The sequence below is a fragment of the Macrobrachium rosenbergii genome, chromosome 24, assembly GCF_040412425.1.
Source record: "Macrobrachium rosenbergii isolate ZJJX-2024 chromosome 24, ASM4041242v1, whole genome shotgun sequence".
Taxonomy (NCBI): domain Eukaryota; kingdom Metazoa; phylum Arthropoda; class Malacostraca; order Decapoda; family Palaemonidae; genus Macrobrachium; species Macrobrachium rosenbergii.
In genome coordinates, this window is record NC_089764.1 from 21,625,747 (window position 1) to 21,642,175 (window position 16,429).

At 36.4% G+C, this 16,429-nt stretch overlaps 1 long non-coding RNA gene across 1 annotated transcript; it reads right to left on the bottom strand.

The window, feature by feature from the left end:
* Nucleotides 1-443: 443 nt before the first annotated feature.
* LOC136851919 (uncharacterized) lies at nt 444-16,176 on the bottom strand. Its single transcript, XR_010856999.1, has 4 exons — nt 16,039-16,176; nt 6,895-7,120; nt 6,606-6,705; nt 444-1,933 (listed from the first exon to the last, which is right to left on the bottom strand). It is a non-coding gene; the product is annotated as an uncharacterized lncRNA (long non-coding RNA).
* Nucleotides 16,177-16,429: the final 253 nt, after the last annotated feature.

A 16,429-nucleotide genomic window follows, 5' to 3' on the forward strand; every position in this document is an offset into this window, starting at 1 on the left:
CATCTGGTGTTTGTTGCAGATACTAAATGATATATGGCATTAAACTACATAATTACTCCTTAAGTTTCCCATCTACTTCTACCTTTTTCATCTACTAAGTAATACTGAAACCAAATGTTGAAAAATTCTTATCGTAATTCAATAACTTTTCTTTTACAGGAAATATATAACGTAAAATGAACAATACATTTTAAGCAATTTCCAGTTAAAAGCAGAATGGAATATCAAGTATTCTCCTCTATACTGGAATACATACAAAGAGAAATAAATGTGCACAGAAAAGTACTTAATATACAGCATACAGTCATTTTATGAAGACCAACCTCTCCTCCTAAACACTGACTAACATTTAGTGAAAATTCATATATTTTGTGTGTGGAGCCTTCACTTTACTGAAATTGGGAACACAGATGGTAGGATAACCCTTAGTGAAAATTCATATATTTTGTGCACGGAGCCTTCATTTTACTGAAATTGGGAACACAGATGATAGAATAACGAACACAAAATGGCTATGTGAAAAGTTCTAAATTGAATACAAATCATTCATCAAAAATGGAAATGCTACAAACATCATAATGCTAAGATATTGCATAATAGTTTTTGCATAAAGAAAATAATGTGCTTCCATCTCACTAATAGTAAATATGAAATATAAATCTATTAATGCTTGACTATTACATGAAAACTTCAGAACCAAGTTGAAGTCAGGATACTGAACCCTTTTTTATATTTACTCTATATAATCCTTGCTTTTTCTTTTCCAAATTTCCTTTCATGCAACTATGCACTGTAGTTTCTTTTACTACAAGCAATGACTGAAGAACAGACTAACATAACTGCAACACATTATATCACTAAATAAAGGCAAATGCCAGTCTGACAGAAATTCCTAACTGGATTATTCATATTCTGGAACTCTTTGACAATACCTGTATTTTAATTTTGATCTCTTCACCCTCTTCATTAGTAATCTATGCAATCTATGTTGCTTCACACATGCCTCACCAAGAACGACCTTACACTGAAAAACTAGAGAAACAGAGATTGGCCTTGTCTTATGGGTTAAGACGAATTATTTTTGAAGAAACATTTTCCCTATCATCTGACAACTGAATTTAACCAAATGAAATTCTCACATGACAAACACTTAAACTGGAAATAATTGCTCAACTGTACCTCTCAGTTCAAAGATTATAATTTAATTTAATGATACAAGTTCACAATCCGTTATCCAAAATTTTTTGGGCCAGCTATGTTTTGGTTTTTGGATTTTTTTCAGATTTTGGAACTCAAATCTTGCATTTTGTTTCCAACAAAAACATTTTGTAAAACTCAAAAATATACAGCATCTAAAGAACCATAATTAACCTACATACTAGTGTATCATCCAATCTTATGTATGTGAACCTCAAAATTTTGTCGCAAAAACGTAACTGTCATCACATACAGTATATTGTGTACCATGCAAGATATATTTTTGGTAGATTACGCTAGGCTAAGGTTAATGTACATGGGTCGTAATGCACATTACATATAAGTTAGCTTTTTGACTAAGTAATAGGCCTAGAAGCTGAAATCTAGTAGGGTAAATGCAAATTGTTATGCATTAAACCAGGCTTACCAAACTTGTGGATTTTCTAATAGTAATTCAATACTATTCCTTATAGTAATTCAATACTATTCCTTATAACTAAAAATCACTCTGTGTTTCATGGTAAACACTGGTACACATAAACAAAAGCAAATACTGTAATAAACAACCAAATCAAGACAGCTGCTTGCCAACATTATATGCTGTACCTATTGCACATTTATTAAGACTTGAGTTAAAGTTGTCAACTTGCTAAAATTTCTTAATTCTCAATGGTGACTTCCATAGGTGAAAATAAAATACATTTTTATTCATCCTGCACGCAATAGTGAAGATCTTCTGAAAGAATAACAATAAATTAAAGCTGAGGCTACAGCACCGGCTGACTGAATAAAACAAACAATGTGCAGGCTGCAAAACATTTTGGAATAGGTGAAAGTGACATCTGAAACTGGCAAAATCACCCTTTTGCTTCTTTGAAATTTACTGCTTTTATAAATTGAGTCATTTGCATTTTTTTAAGCCCAACCTTCTTAATTTACAAAAAATTGTCTCTAAATCATGTTTCATCTAGCAACTAATGTCAATGAGGATGTCAGTAGTGCTCAATCACCAGAGGTTTTGAAAATGTAAAAATTACCAGAATGCAAATGGCACATGATCACAATGTCATATTCTGTAATATGGTAATTGTTTACAGTAAGCAAAACACGTTTTAAAACCAGCATTATTATAAATATAGCCATTCTGTTTGGCTTTTGCAAATAGATACTTCCCTCCACAAAAAGTTTCAGTTTTTAGAATTACAGAGAGATCATAAACTTGTATTTGTGAAAATTTTCTCTCTGAAAGCATTTAAAGTTCTCACTTTCATAACATTGGTAGCAAAAATATATTATCTCTATAAATTATACAAAACTGCAGTCTCATCAACTAGCTTATAATCTACGGATTACAATACTGTATATGACAGAGTAAACAGCTCATTGGAGTTGTCTTCATAACATATTACAGTAATGAATTTAAAAAAATAAAGCAATACAACATGTGGATATTAAATACAATGTGGCACCCGACACCAGAAAGGAATCCTAACTGGACACAACAGTCCATAAAAAGGATTACAGTATTTCTTCCACTTTACTTGTGCACAATGTAACTGATTTATTTTAATGACCTGGTATCTCTACTACCTGAAAATGACACATTACTCACAAATTCTAGACATCTACCTAGCAATAGATAGGTTATCAGCAAAGCCTTTCTGAATTACTAATATGATCAACACAACATATGAATGACAAGAAAATAACAGCTTTGTGAGATGAATGCAAAACAGGCTGCCACCAGCACAAAGAAAATAGACCATGATTTTTGTTGACTGGAATGACACCATCTTCCTTTTGAAGCTGCACAAGATTTCAGCAACGGTGCCCTAGAACATAAATTGTAAGCTATGGACTGTAATTATTAGCTAAACTGAAATGTATCTTCAGTTGATTAAGGATTTTTTCTTCTATGAGATTTACTTTTCTATTAATACATTCAGTAATTTTCAACAGTGTCCGTTAATGCAGTTTCCATATCCAAAGTCCTTCCATAATTACTAAATTATTAGAAAAAAAAAAGCACCATGACTTCCAATTTACTCTCATATCCTGAGCATAAAGCACCTTTTATAACAAGACAAAACAAAAAATAAAATATATGAATGTGTCCAACATAGGCTTATAATTCATACAAGTTTTAAAAGCAATGAGCAAATATCAAAAGAACTACGAGTCACATTACACAAAAATTTTTAAAAAATGTTTTGACAATACAAGTACCCTCTCCTAGAATGGCAAAAAGCTAGAGATGAAACTGCAGATTTAACAATATAAAGCAACTGAGTGTAAGCTATCTGGCATCAAAACATCAGGGTCACTAATGCTGAACTAACAAAGGGAAAAAAACATAAACCTTGTCAGCCTAGATTCCTAGGTTTTCCAACAAAAATCTTGGTTGAACCACTGAGAAATAATATCCTTCGGAAGATTATTCCTGTGGCTGAAATAAAGAAAGTAACAAGGTCTGAAGCCTTACGTTCACTGAAATAGGTCCTGAAGCCTCTTACTTGACAAAAAAGACTCTCCTCATAAAAAGAAGGCAAAGCTGTAATAGCCATGGAATCCATAGTCAACTTCTCTGAAGAGTGTGTCTTGGGTATGAGACCTAGAGCAGATGCGAATCCAGTGGAAGACTAACTGCTAGAAATAAAGACTTCTCTTCTACGCATAAAGATCAATGACTTGCTCTAAAGGGGACATGAGCCAGTGAAAGCACTCTCTTTAACCCCTTGTGTCCAGCTACGATCACATGAAGCTTAAAAATAGATGCTGGGTTGGGGTCCAGCTATGATCATGTGAGAAAAGTTACTTCACACTTTAAATCTGAATCAAATTTGAGGGAAAACATTCTATCATAAACAACCATTTGGCAACTCCAGCTTCAATGCAGTGCTGTGTGGGTGGTATGGCAATTGCCGCTCAGATCTCATGATGGAAGGTAATGCAAAATCTACCGCTAGTCAATGGCCCACTACTACCTACGGTGAATCTGGTGTACTGGGAGATGGGAGTGTTTGGTGTAAAATATCTAAAAAGATATTGGCAGAGGAAGATATATCTTGCCAGTTGGAGTTTTAACAAATGGAAGATGGTGAGCTTGCTGACTCTGACAGAGAATCACGAGAGACAGAAAGATAATGTCAGATTGAAAGATTTAGGTGATTTACATTTACAGTAGATGATGATGTTGATGATCCAAGTAAGAACACAGTAATCCCGAAAGTAATATAAATAAGTGAGCAATGTGAAAATGAGGTTATCGGTGATGAAAGTGAGGCTGGTGAGGTGAAGGTCTTTTCTCTGATGTAGGCGTGCAAGGTTACACTAGGCTCAGGTAAGATAAAAAAAAAAAAGTGGACAGATGTTTGCTTGAGGAAAATAACATGATTTCTCGTGGTAACATTACTTAGACCCCATGTATTGAAGCATTTTCATGGATTACTGGTTAATGGATATGATGATTCAAACGCCAGTGTTTCCAAAGCTTATGCCTCATGATCAATGCCAGACCACTTCTAGCTCTCTGCACTTTACTGACAATGATTTCCAAGACCTAAACAATAAGGGCAGACTGTGGAAAATAAGGAAAATTATGAATGATACATGAACAACTTTCAAGATTTTTTCATCCACTCCAAAAACTTGTGACTGAAAAAAATCTTGTGTTGTTCAAAGGGTAGCTTATTTTAGAGCAGTATATTAGACCAAAGAGGAACCAGTTTGATATAAACATGTTATATGTGACAGCAATACTGGATACATCACGGATGTTGCCATTCACACCCGAGTGGATGTTGATATTCCCACTAATGAGAACTATTTAAACTTTAATGAAGTCAACACTCCTGTTTTTCAATATGAAAGTGTGTTTTGTCCTGCGTATACTTACAGATGAAGTTCCTGAATTATGCCATCCAATCAGGCAAGAATTGTGACTTCTACAGGTGACAATGATGCTTCCAGATCCCACACCAAGCTTAATTGTATATTGAAGATCTGAATAAGTTACCATACACTTCTAAACAGAAATTTTACAAATCAAGAAAATATCAAAATGAACAAGATTTTATAAAATGCTCTAAATTTGTAATAAGTATACATATCAGGAAAAAGACCAAATTTTTAAAGTAATTTGTATGTTTCCTAACATACAAACCTGAAGGTCTTTTAATAAGATTTAGCTTGTGATTGTGAGCTGGAACAACCGTTGAACTTTCAGACAAAGGTAGCCACCGACGGCAGTGGGGGTAGCCCCATCCACTCGTTAGCCTGCAATCCACTTTGCCTTTCGGGCCAGGTATCAGAATGAGGGGTGGCTGAGGTGGGCCATAACATGTAAAGACCTTCATGTTGGTTAGGAAAAATACAAATTAGTTTAAAAATTTTCTTTTTGCACCTACACATACAGTACAAACCTTTGGTCTTTACATAGGAGGCATTAATCATTCGAGGGTGGAGTCTGAGTAAACCTCTGAACCAACTGGTTGGTTCTACCCACCCAGGAATACCTTCCTGGTCTGGGAGAGCTGAGGAAAGAATCCCACCTCTAGCTTGTTGGACTTAAGGGATATTGCAACTGTTAGACTTTTGGGCTTAAGTAATGAGTTGTGTCATTATGTACTTTGAAAAAAAAGAAAAAAAAAAGCTTGGAAGAACCCAAGAATGTCAAAGACAATAAAACTTGCTAATAAGACCAACAGTTTTGTTTTGTTGTATATCCCTCTCTCCCCTTGTCTAGAGAGGGGGAGACATGCATCCATACCATCCACAGAGGTGAAGGACAGGATGCCTTTGCCATGAAATCACCCTCAAATTCATCTGTCCAGCAGGTAACAGCTTGCTACCTCTCTCTCTGCCTTGGGGGTGTATACAACCACCCACAAGTTGAATTCTTCAGCATAAAACAATTCCAATTCTGTCAATCACCTTCATAAATTTTTTGTCTTTAGCATGATAACCAGATGGACAGCATATATTATTTATATGAAGACATTACAACTGAAGAGACAAATCACATTTTGGAAGAAGCTACCTAAAAATCTCCTTAGGTGGGGCATCCTGGAGCAACGTCTCTTCACTATCCACATTCAGTAATGTTTCATCTGTAAAGAGCAGCCTTTCTTTTCTCCATTCACAACATATCTGCTTATCCCACAACTTTTTTTGGTATACACTACTGTCCATTCTCTCTGACTTCTTTCACCACTCCATCCACCAAAATGTTGACCACCATCGTCTCATATATATTTTTACATCTTTTAATGAACTGAAACATATGCTTCTATGCTATCATGAAAGTGTTTCTGCATTCTCACCGACTGACCCTCTAAAAGCAACCTAAAATATATTAGAAAAAATCTCTATGACATTATAACACTGATTTACTCTTGACTTTGACTTACAGGCACAGGAATTTATGAAGGGTCCATCCTCCTTGGAAAATATTTTCCACACTGTCATAACAATGTAAGGAAAGTGAAGTTACCAGTGACATTGCAACAGCTGAAAAAGTATAAATCAAGAATATATTTAACCTAAATATTAATGTCTGAATGAAATCATTATACCGACTACCCAGAGGATGCAAATGGACAGGCAATGAAAATTAGAAGGAATATAATGCACTATCTGTAAACTATACTCATGCTAAACAAAATAAAAGACTTCACTGAAGAATGAGAAGTAACATACCATATAGCTTTCTGTAGACTGTGCCCCAAATTCTAAACTGGAGCTAAAGTTACTTATAGTTGTATATAGCACTTCAAGGCAAACCTGGTCCACAGAAAGATGCTTTTTATCATCTTAGCAGCGATATAACAGAACAGATGCATCTGATCCTAGGTAATAGTTTTGAGGTCCATGACTAGTGCTTCTATCAGATGATAAAAAGAGCTTGGCAGAAATCACCCCCAGTCTGAAAAATGTCAATACAGTATAGTAAACAGTAACCTGAATCCTTGGTGTTACAGAGCTAGCTAGCGGGACAATCTGCAGACTTTTTATTATTCACCCATTTGAGATTAACTGCCTATTCCACCTATGCTAACTTCTCACCATACATAAGAAACTGATAAAGTACAAATATCTTGTTTTACCTTCATAGAAATACTGTTAATCCTATGAAAAGAAATTAGTTTAGGCTTTCTCAGTTTTCAAAAGTGAAAAAAAAATGGGCCAAACTGATTATCAGTATTAACAACAATGTAAGTAATCAATCTGCTAACAAACCATGTCAGAGTATCTTTAGAGCTCTAAGCTGTGCTGTAAATTAATGTTATCTCCAAAGATCTATCACATGGATTTTCCAATTGGTAACATGTATAATAGTAGTAATGTACAAATCAAAAATAGTTTCAGTGGATATTCATGCATAAAGCTGAAAGCTGATTGAATATACAGAAATATTTCCATAAACACTAAATCTGATCCCCCTTCTAATCATTCTGGGGTATCAATATTAGGTCATGATAACAGATAATACAATGAGCTAGCCAAGGCTACTTGAGTATGTACTGTTAAAGTGCAAAGTGGACACATATGAGTGAAATGGAATCTTACTGACATATGGGTGCTGTTGATATGAAATGGGCCAATTTCATAAACCAAAATAAGGTAAAATATGCAAAAGTCAGAGTTCATTTATTTTGAACACAAAATGTACAAAAATGTATATGCAAACTCGAGCAGATTGTAATCATCACAGACCAAAATGGGCATTCAATTAATGACGTGGATCCCCATCATATACTGTACTTGCACATAAAATAAAATAATAAAAATTTACAAATTCAGGACCTAATGAAAATGTGACAATGGCAGTTAGCCTACATGGATACAATTCATATCAACCTAAGCTTACCTAATCTAACCTACAGGATGTCACATCATACCTGACCATGATGCTTCACCTATGCTGAACTACTGCATTGCATTACTAGTTTACACATATCAATCCATAAGCCCCACTAGTCATCTCTCCGTTACCCTTGCCTAAAAATGATGCCAGTTGGCATAACTTGACAGGAAAATTGTTCCTACTAAACAGCAGTAACTAAGCAACAGAAGCTGGAAGTGGGTTATAATACTAGCCTAGCTCAAGTACAATTTTTGGCTACTGCACATATTTAGACTAAGTATGATTGTATTACAGTTCAAGTTTCTTAGATATCTCAATTTCACTAGGCTAAGGTAAAATGCAGAACAAGAAGTCAGAGCTTTATTTCCTTTCCATAGCCTCCAAATGAAAAATCATAGAAAAATGCAGTTTGCTATATCCTAAAGCACCCTGAAACCATGTTCTCAGTCAATTTCCACCAATTCACCGACTGCTAATTACCATATACAACTTAACTCCCAAGTTGATGTGAACTGTGTAATGTAGGAACTCACTTCCACAGTTCTTAACGAGGCCATAATGTGGCGCCCTGACAACCTAATTAGCGACACATCCCATCATATGCCCGATTGGCCTAGATTGCACCCTAGGACTATAGGTTTTTTGAAATCCAACAAATCGGGCTGGATCAGAATGGTATGATTCATCTACCCCCCATACACCTGCAGTCAGATCCAGATTCAGCCATCCTCACCCATTCAAGCCAATGTGAAGTGAATGGTTTTATTGTGTTTCAACTTGTGACAAATTCAACACCACAGAATTCCCTAGGTGCCAACAAACTTATCCACAAACATTGTATGTGAAAGGTGTTCAGTGTAAGTTTCCATTGTTTCAGGAAATACAGTAACTAAACATGTTCACCTATACATGACACACCTAAAACTGTCTCTCAAACACATTATCGTCTAGACCAAATACTAAAACTTGGGTCTAGCACTTCCACAATCAACTCGAAACACGTGAGGGTGTCTAAAATAAGGAAAGAACCTGACAACTTTAAGCTCAATGATTCTAAATGTAGGTAAGCCTTTCATTTGTCATTTTAGGTATACTTTATCATTATGATGAAAAGAGGATTTTCACCTATTTATATTAAGGGGTAGCACCGACCAGTCCAAGCGTCCAGTGTTCAGTGTTACTTGCCTCCCTGGCCAAGTCAAGGGACAGCATCCTAGGTTAGGTTAGGGCACAACACCCTATGAAAAGTTAAGTTAATGTTTTTCTGGTTAGTCTTAGCCAATGCCAGACCATGTACCCAAACAGAAATGTAGACCAATCAACCAGCATTCTTATGCTATAATCAAGAATTTCCAAAATTAATATTTCTGCAATGCCAACACTATGATTTTACAAAAATTCTTCTAAGGTTTTTGGATTTTGATCCACCAAATAGCATTCTTTCCCTAGAGAAGAATCTACAGTATAATGACCAGCCAAGGCCAAAAATCAGTATCACTACTAAGCTATTCCTGATGCCATTTCAGCTCGATAACACAAAATATGGTGATTTTGACAGTCTCAGAAAAATTTTCACTGACACAATCTTGCTCCTTCATTCAGCAATGGTTCCTGGGTTGTTTACAGAACAACAGGTCAGGGCTTTATTTCCTATCCACTGTCTCCAAATGGAAAAGGTATAGAATAAAAGATTTTCATGTTCTAAACTACCCATAAAACCACTTACCCAATCAATTTCCCTCAAATCACTGACCACCAGCTTTACAGCAGAAAAGAAATTTTTATAAATCCTAAGGTGAAGTGAACCCTCTCTCATACAACAACTCGCTCCTGTACTTCTTAAGATGGCCATAGTGTCTCTCTCCTCTCACCCATTAATTCCTAAGCTAACCACAGTGTGGTAACCAGACCCGGTCATGGGAAATTTAAAACCCTCTTATTGTATTTTTGGTCGACCCATGTCATGTGTTGGACCTAATTGATTTAATAAATCTAACAAATCAGAATGCATTTGACTGATATGAATCATACAACCATGCTCTGACCCACAATCATTCACTCCTTTCTTGTTTCTAATGCCAAAATGGAAGGTCCAACACATGTTTTTTCAGGAAATTGGGACACATGAAGAATTTAACTCTGTCAGTTTTATATTATACCCCCATTTGTTTCAGCTTCTGGGAAACCTTGATGAACATCATCAATGGCTGCGCAAGAAGGGATTATTGGATATTTCTCCAGTCTTTGTGAGACATGTATAGCTGCAGAATTAAAATTTATATGCGATGGTACCAGCACCGATCCCAGCCAGCCTTTATTTACATGGAGATATAACAGCTAGTGACAATGAACTTTATAAACTCAACTAGCAGATGTTCACTATCGCTTGCATTTGCTAGTTCCCATATCCGTACCATATGCATACCCATATCTGCATCATACCCATACTCATAACTACCATACCCATACCTATACCCATATCCATTCCATACCCATACTCATATCTGTACCATACCCATACCCATATCTGTACCATACCCATACCTATACCAATTACCATACCCACACCCATACCGATACCCATGTCCGTACCATACTCATATCCATACCTGTGCCATACCAATACCTATACCCATACCCATATCCATACTCATATCCATTCCATACCCATACCCATATCCATACTATAATATACCATTCCCATACCCATATCTGTACCATACCCATATCCATATCTGTGCCATAGCAATACCTATACCCATAACCATACCCATACCTGCACTGACACCCATATCCATATCCTTACCATAACCATACCCATACTCACATCCATTCCAAACCAATACCCATACAATACCATTGCCATATCTGTACCATACCCACAGCTAGATTAGGCTAATCCAATTAATGATAGTCAGCAAAAGTCTACGGACAGCACCAGCCCCATTTACCTTCCGGTCATATAAAAACAACTGACATATCTTGGTGTAGGTACAGGGGCAGCTGCTGATGGGTTTTGAACCAATGCTGATGCCACTGGCAGTTCCGGACCATCACCATTAGCGCCTGCTGCTGTTCTAGAATTACCCACAGAGTCCATTTTGAAATGAAAATAACAAAGCTCAGCCAAAAATCCTTTACTGTTGGGTCACTTAAGGCTGAAAATTTCTGGACATTTATTAAAATAACATTCTTGAAAGATGTCTTTACAAATACAGGATCCTTTGAAGCAGTCCTCAGTTCCTGAAGCATTCCTGAAGAGCTGCCCATTGGATTATAGCGTCTTCTAAAGACTCCAGGATCCTGTGAAGCCGTCTTCAGCTCGTAAATGGATTCCAGAATCTGTCTTCGGAATCATGTCTTCCACCTCCTGGAGAAATGCCCATTTGATTATAACGTCTTAAATCTTAAAAGACTCCAGTTGTTTAACAGGAGTAGTATTTAGTGTGATCCTCATAATGCAGGTGGTTCATAGTTACCACATGAGTTTAATTAAACACTTCACAAATTCTAAAGGTCAACAAGCTAAATTTTGATTTGAATAACCTGTACATTACTTTTATAAAAATCAAGAAATGTGCCGAAGCTTCTTCAGCACACAATCAAGTTTTCTGTACAGCTGCTACAGCATATAATCAAAGCCAGTGAAAATAGATCTATCTTTCGGTGGTCTCGGCATAATGCTGTATGAGCCGCAGCCCATGAAACTTTAACCGCGGCCCAGTGGTGGCCTGGCCGCAGTGGTGGCCTATCTTGCATTGTTGCCAGAAGCATGATTATGGCTAACTTTAACCTTAAATAAAATAAAAACTACTATGGCTAGACGGCTGCAATTTGATACATTTGATGATTGGAGGATGTATGATCAACATACCAATTTCGAGCCATCTTGCCTTTGTAATTTTTAAGATCTGAGGGTGGACAGAAAAAAGTGCAGACGGACAAACGAAGCCAGCACAACAGTTTTCTTTTACAGAAACCTAAAAATTATGTCCTTACAAATCTATAAAAATTTTTAATAGTGCTCAATCTCAACACATTTTATTTTGTCATAAAACATGGAAAAGGGAAAAGAGAAGAAGAGGGGGAGGGAAGGGGGATGGGAAAGGAGGGACACACACACAGAAAGGCAGCCAAAGAAAATAACATACCATAATAGAAAGGGGCGGGGAGAGAGACACACACAGAAAGGTAGCCAAGGAAATTAATATAACAGATATTGGCATGTCTCTTAAGGATCCAGATTGTCTCTCTGAGTGATACTGATTGTGACATTTCCATTCTGCCGGGTGTGTGCTAAGAGATCTTGTGGGCTGATAACAAGATCAGTGGTCCTGGGAAAATTTGCTAAAAGAAAATTCAACCATGGCTGTAGGATCAGTGGATAATGGATGCTTGGTGGTACTGACTCACAGACAAACTTCAGTCAATCCAGATTGCTCTGCTGAAATTCTGTTGCATGTTGCTGGAAAACGTGCTTCAAAAAACCACAATTGTATATGATTGCTAGAAGTCATACAACAATGTTGAAGACCATTTTAGTCTAAGCAACCCAAGTGTATACAAAACACAACAGTTACCTTGTCACTTTCTCAAAAAGAATGCAATACCCAGACCTGGTACAGAGAAAGAGTTTTTAAAAAGTTATTTTTCTTCGTACTGTGTCGAGAAGCGATATCTGGAACGTTCTGCGTCCATTTTGGGCATTTTTGGAACCAATAGTGTCTATATGTTTAAAAGCTGCCAAACATCACCTGCTGCCAATTTACCTTCCCAATAAAAGTGAATATGACTCAGGCAGTGCTTCTGAGGTGAATAAATGGGTGAACTTCTTCCAGAAGCAGACGCTGGAACACTAAGGATCAGATCTCAAGGATTTTGAACAATGTAAGCTGTTCATTTGTTGTTTTTTGTTGTTTTCAACAGAACTGGGTAAGGAGAAGTGAGGATTTTGACCTTCAACCATTAAAGGGTAGCCTAGGCCAATCCACAAGTTCAATGTTTCTTGTGGAGGTATGGGGGTGAAGGTGGAGGGAGGTTAGCCATGTCACAGAACAGTGCCCTAGATCAGGTCAGGCATGGTAATGTTTGGGTAGGTCAGGGAACCATGCCCTAGGGCAATGGTTCTTAACCTTTTTTGGCAGTGACCCAAATTCTTGTCCAAATTAACCATGGTGACCCATGCCCTCATAAACATTTTCTTTTTATATTATGCTTATGAAAACATGTTACAGACACAAAAATTAATTGCAGATTTTTATTAATGCAAGTAGCACATCTGTATAACAACGACCCATGAGAAAGAAACAATACATTAACTACCACAAAGAAAACCAAAATGGTTTTGTTTCATGACATAAAATTAAATGTATAATTGGGCTATGATTTAACACTGTGGAGGAAGGAAAGTGCAGTCTTTATTTACCACTGTGGAGGAAGAAAAGTGCTATGTCTTTATCACGTTCTGCTTAGATATTAATGAATTATGTATTCTTAATACAACATTTTCCCTAATAATAATAATTATAATAAGAGTACTGGGGAAGTAATAAGCCCATAAAGTTATAACCCTTGGGGACCCATTGAAGTTGGGTCACGATCCTGGGGTTAAGAACCACTGCCCTAGGATAAGGTTATGTTAAGGCTGTTTAAATTGTAGCCAATACCAGACTACATCTAAACCCAATCTGTATTCTTCCAACAGTCAAGATTGCAAAACAATGGGATAACACTCCCAAAATTACTGTAAAATTTAAGAAATGTGCATTTTTTTCTTTTTTACAATTTTTGGATCTTGACTTCCCATTCTACATTCTTTTCTAAGAATGCAGAGCAGTGGCACAAGACCAAAATGGCTGTCAGTATTATTACTGAAGTATTTTCAAATGAACACTAGCAAAAGAACCATTTCATAATTCAGAAGAACCAATTGCAGCTGGTCAAAGCTAGCCTTGCTGTGGTAAGTGTATCCAGCTTACCAAAATATTGAAAGCACACCTTGCAGGTACATTGCGGGGTTCAGGAAACTTGTCATTAATTTTGCTTCCACCAAGATGTTTGGTAAATATTATGGTTTTATCCTGAGGTAGATAATTGAAAAATAATGTGCCAAATGTCTTTTCACAGACAATATTTATGGTAGTTCAGTTTACATGGAATTTGAAACTTTCCCATTTGTTCAGGTAAGCAGTAGTATCGATCATGACCTAATTTCTAAACAACTCCCATCTGTGGATAATAAAACTGGAGAAATTTTAGGAACCTTGAAAAAAAAACTTACTAACATACATGGATTGACAAAAACAAAGCTTACTGAATAGCTAGAATTAACATTGGAAAGCAAAATCATGTGCATTACTGAGATGCATTTTCAGCAAAAGTTATTAATCACTGCTGGTACTTGTTTTCAAGAATCTAAGAGAGAAGATAACAATACTACAGATGGTGGTTTATTAATAATGCATAGCTCCAAATTGGAGAGTACAGCAACAGACATCTCATTAGTAGTGTGTAGTAAAAAAACATTAAATCTTATTGCTTTATAACTACACGCTACTAACAGGATATCTTGCCCTGGAATTTATGTCAACCAGCAACAAAGAAAAGAATAATAAAATACCAGGGCCTTACATAATCCACAGAGGAAACCACACACCTACCCTTCATCACACTGGGGGATTCCCATGGTCATATAGGATCTACAAGAAAGCAACACTTAGAGATCAAAATGGAAAATACATACTAGACATATTGGGGATACATGACCCATGCTATTATATGTAGACCTTAGTTGCAACTGTGAGAAAACCAGGGAGTACTGCAGACTTTTTCCTCATCAACCATGAAATGTTTAAGAATTATATGAGTACAGTACATGGAAATTGACGAAGCAATGACTGTACATTATATGACTTAACTGATCACCACTTCATACACGTCCAGTTTAAATTTTAAACAAAAGCAAGAAAGAGCTATGCAAAATAAGAATTGAAAATCAAATCAATGCCTGAAATTAACAGAGGAGTCAACTATACCTTTGTATTCTGACAACAACATGAGCTGACAAGAATAAACAAGGAAATTTAACTCTGCTGGAAGATACAATTACGAAGGAAAATTTAACCTCTTTTAAAAACAATAAACAACGAAGATAATGCAAGGAAAGCATGATGAGATACATCCAACATTGCAATTAAGATAAGAACTATGCCAAAGAGGTATATTTAACTAGTTAAAAAGGAAGGCCTCAAACAGAGGAAAAGGAACAATTCTGTATAGAGAAACATACCACAGAATAAAAAACTACATATGCTAGTGAAAAGAAAAATATGAAGAAAAAGAAAGGAAGGAGATTCTGAATGACAAATTGACAGGGGCTTATATACCCTTACGCCCATTCCATTTGTGCCAATTTGCTGTTTGTTTTTAAATTGGGTTGGGGCTGTCATTCCGAAGAATCTTAGTGTCCAGGTTAAGGCTGAAGAATGGAAACTCTTGACTTCTGCTATTCCTTTAATACCACTTGTGTTTTCACTAGCTGACATTCAGCTGGGTTCCCTCTATTTGTTCCTTTCTTCAACTGGCCCCCTGTATTAGAGGAGTTGATTTGGGACAGCATCCTTATGCCTAAGCTAACAGCATGCAGCCCTTGGCTTAGGCTATACTGTGCTGTAGTCTGTGGCCTAGTCTAACTTAACACTTACCCTGCACAGTTAGCCTGGATTTACATTCATAAGTAGGATCTTACTTAAGATATGGCACTCTCATAACATCTTCAGAAAAATGATACGGCATATTCTTATTCTACGCACGATGTTTCGATTGCAATTACATGCATGCATAGGCTAACATACAAAAACTAACCTAACACTATCATAAAAATTCTAGGTTCTTTGCTGCCCCGTTTATCAGAATTACGTAAAACTCTAATGCCTGTTTAAGCAGCGTATACAAATTCAACCAAGACAAGAGCATACCTTCTAAACAGGAGAAATGGTGCACCACAAATAAAATCCAAGAGGACCTCTCCTTATCTGGTGAACAATCACAGTTCGAACAGTTGCAGTGACGCAGTCACAGACTCACAATACGTAAGTACGTAACGTTATTATTTATCAGTACTGTCTACGCATTTACTACTTGACTTGTTAAGTTGTTCCTGCGTCTGCGCATTTACTTACATCTATGCTCAATTATTGCTCATGCATATGTACACTCAATAGAAATTAACTTCAAGTGGCCAATCTTACATCTTGATGAAACGAAACGAAATTCGTTTTATTACAGTAGTTACTCCGGATATTATCATTATTATTATTATATCAATAAGGATTTCCATCACTGAACCAGGGATACATCGGAATATGT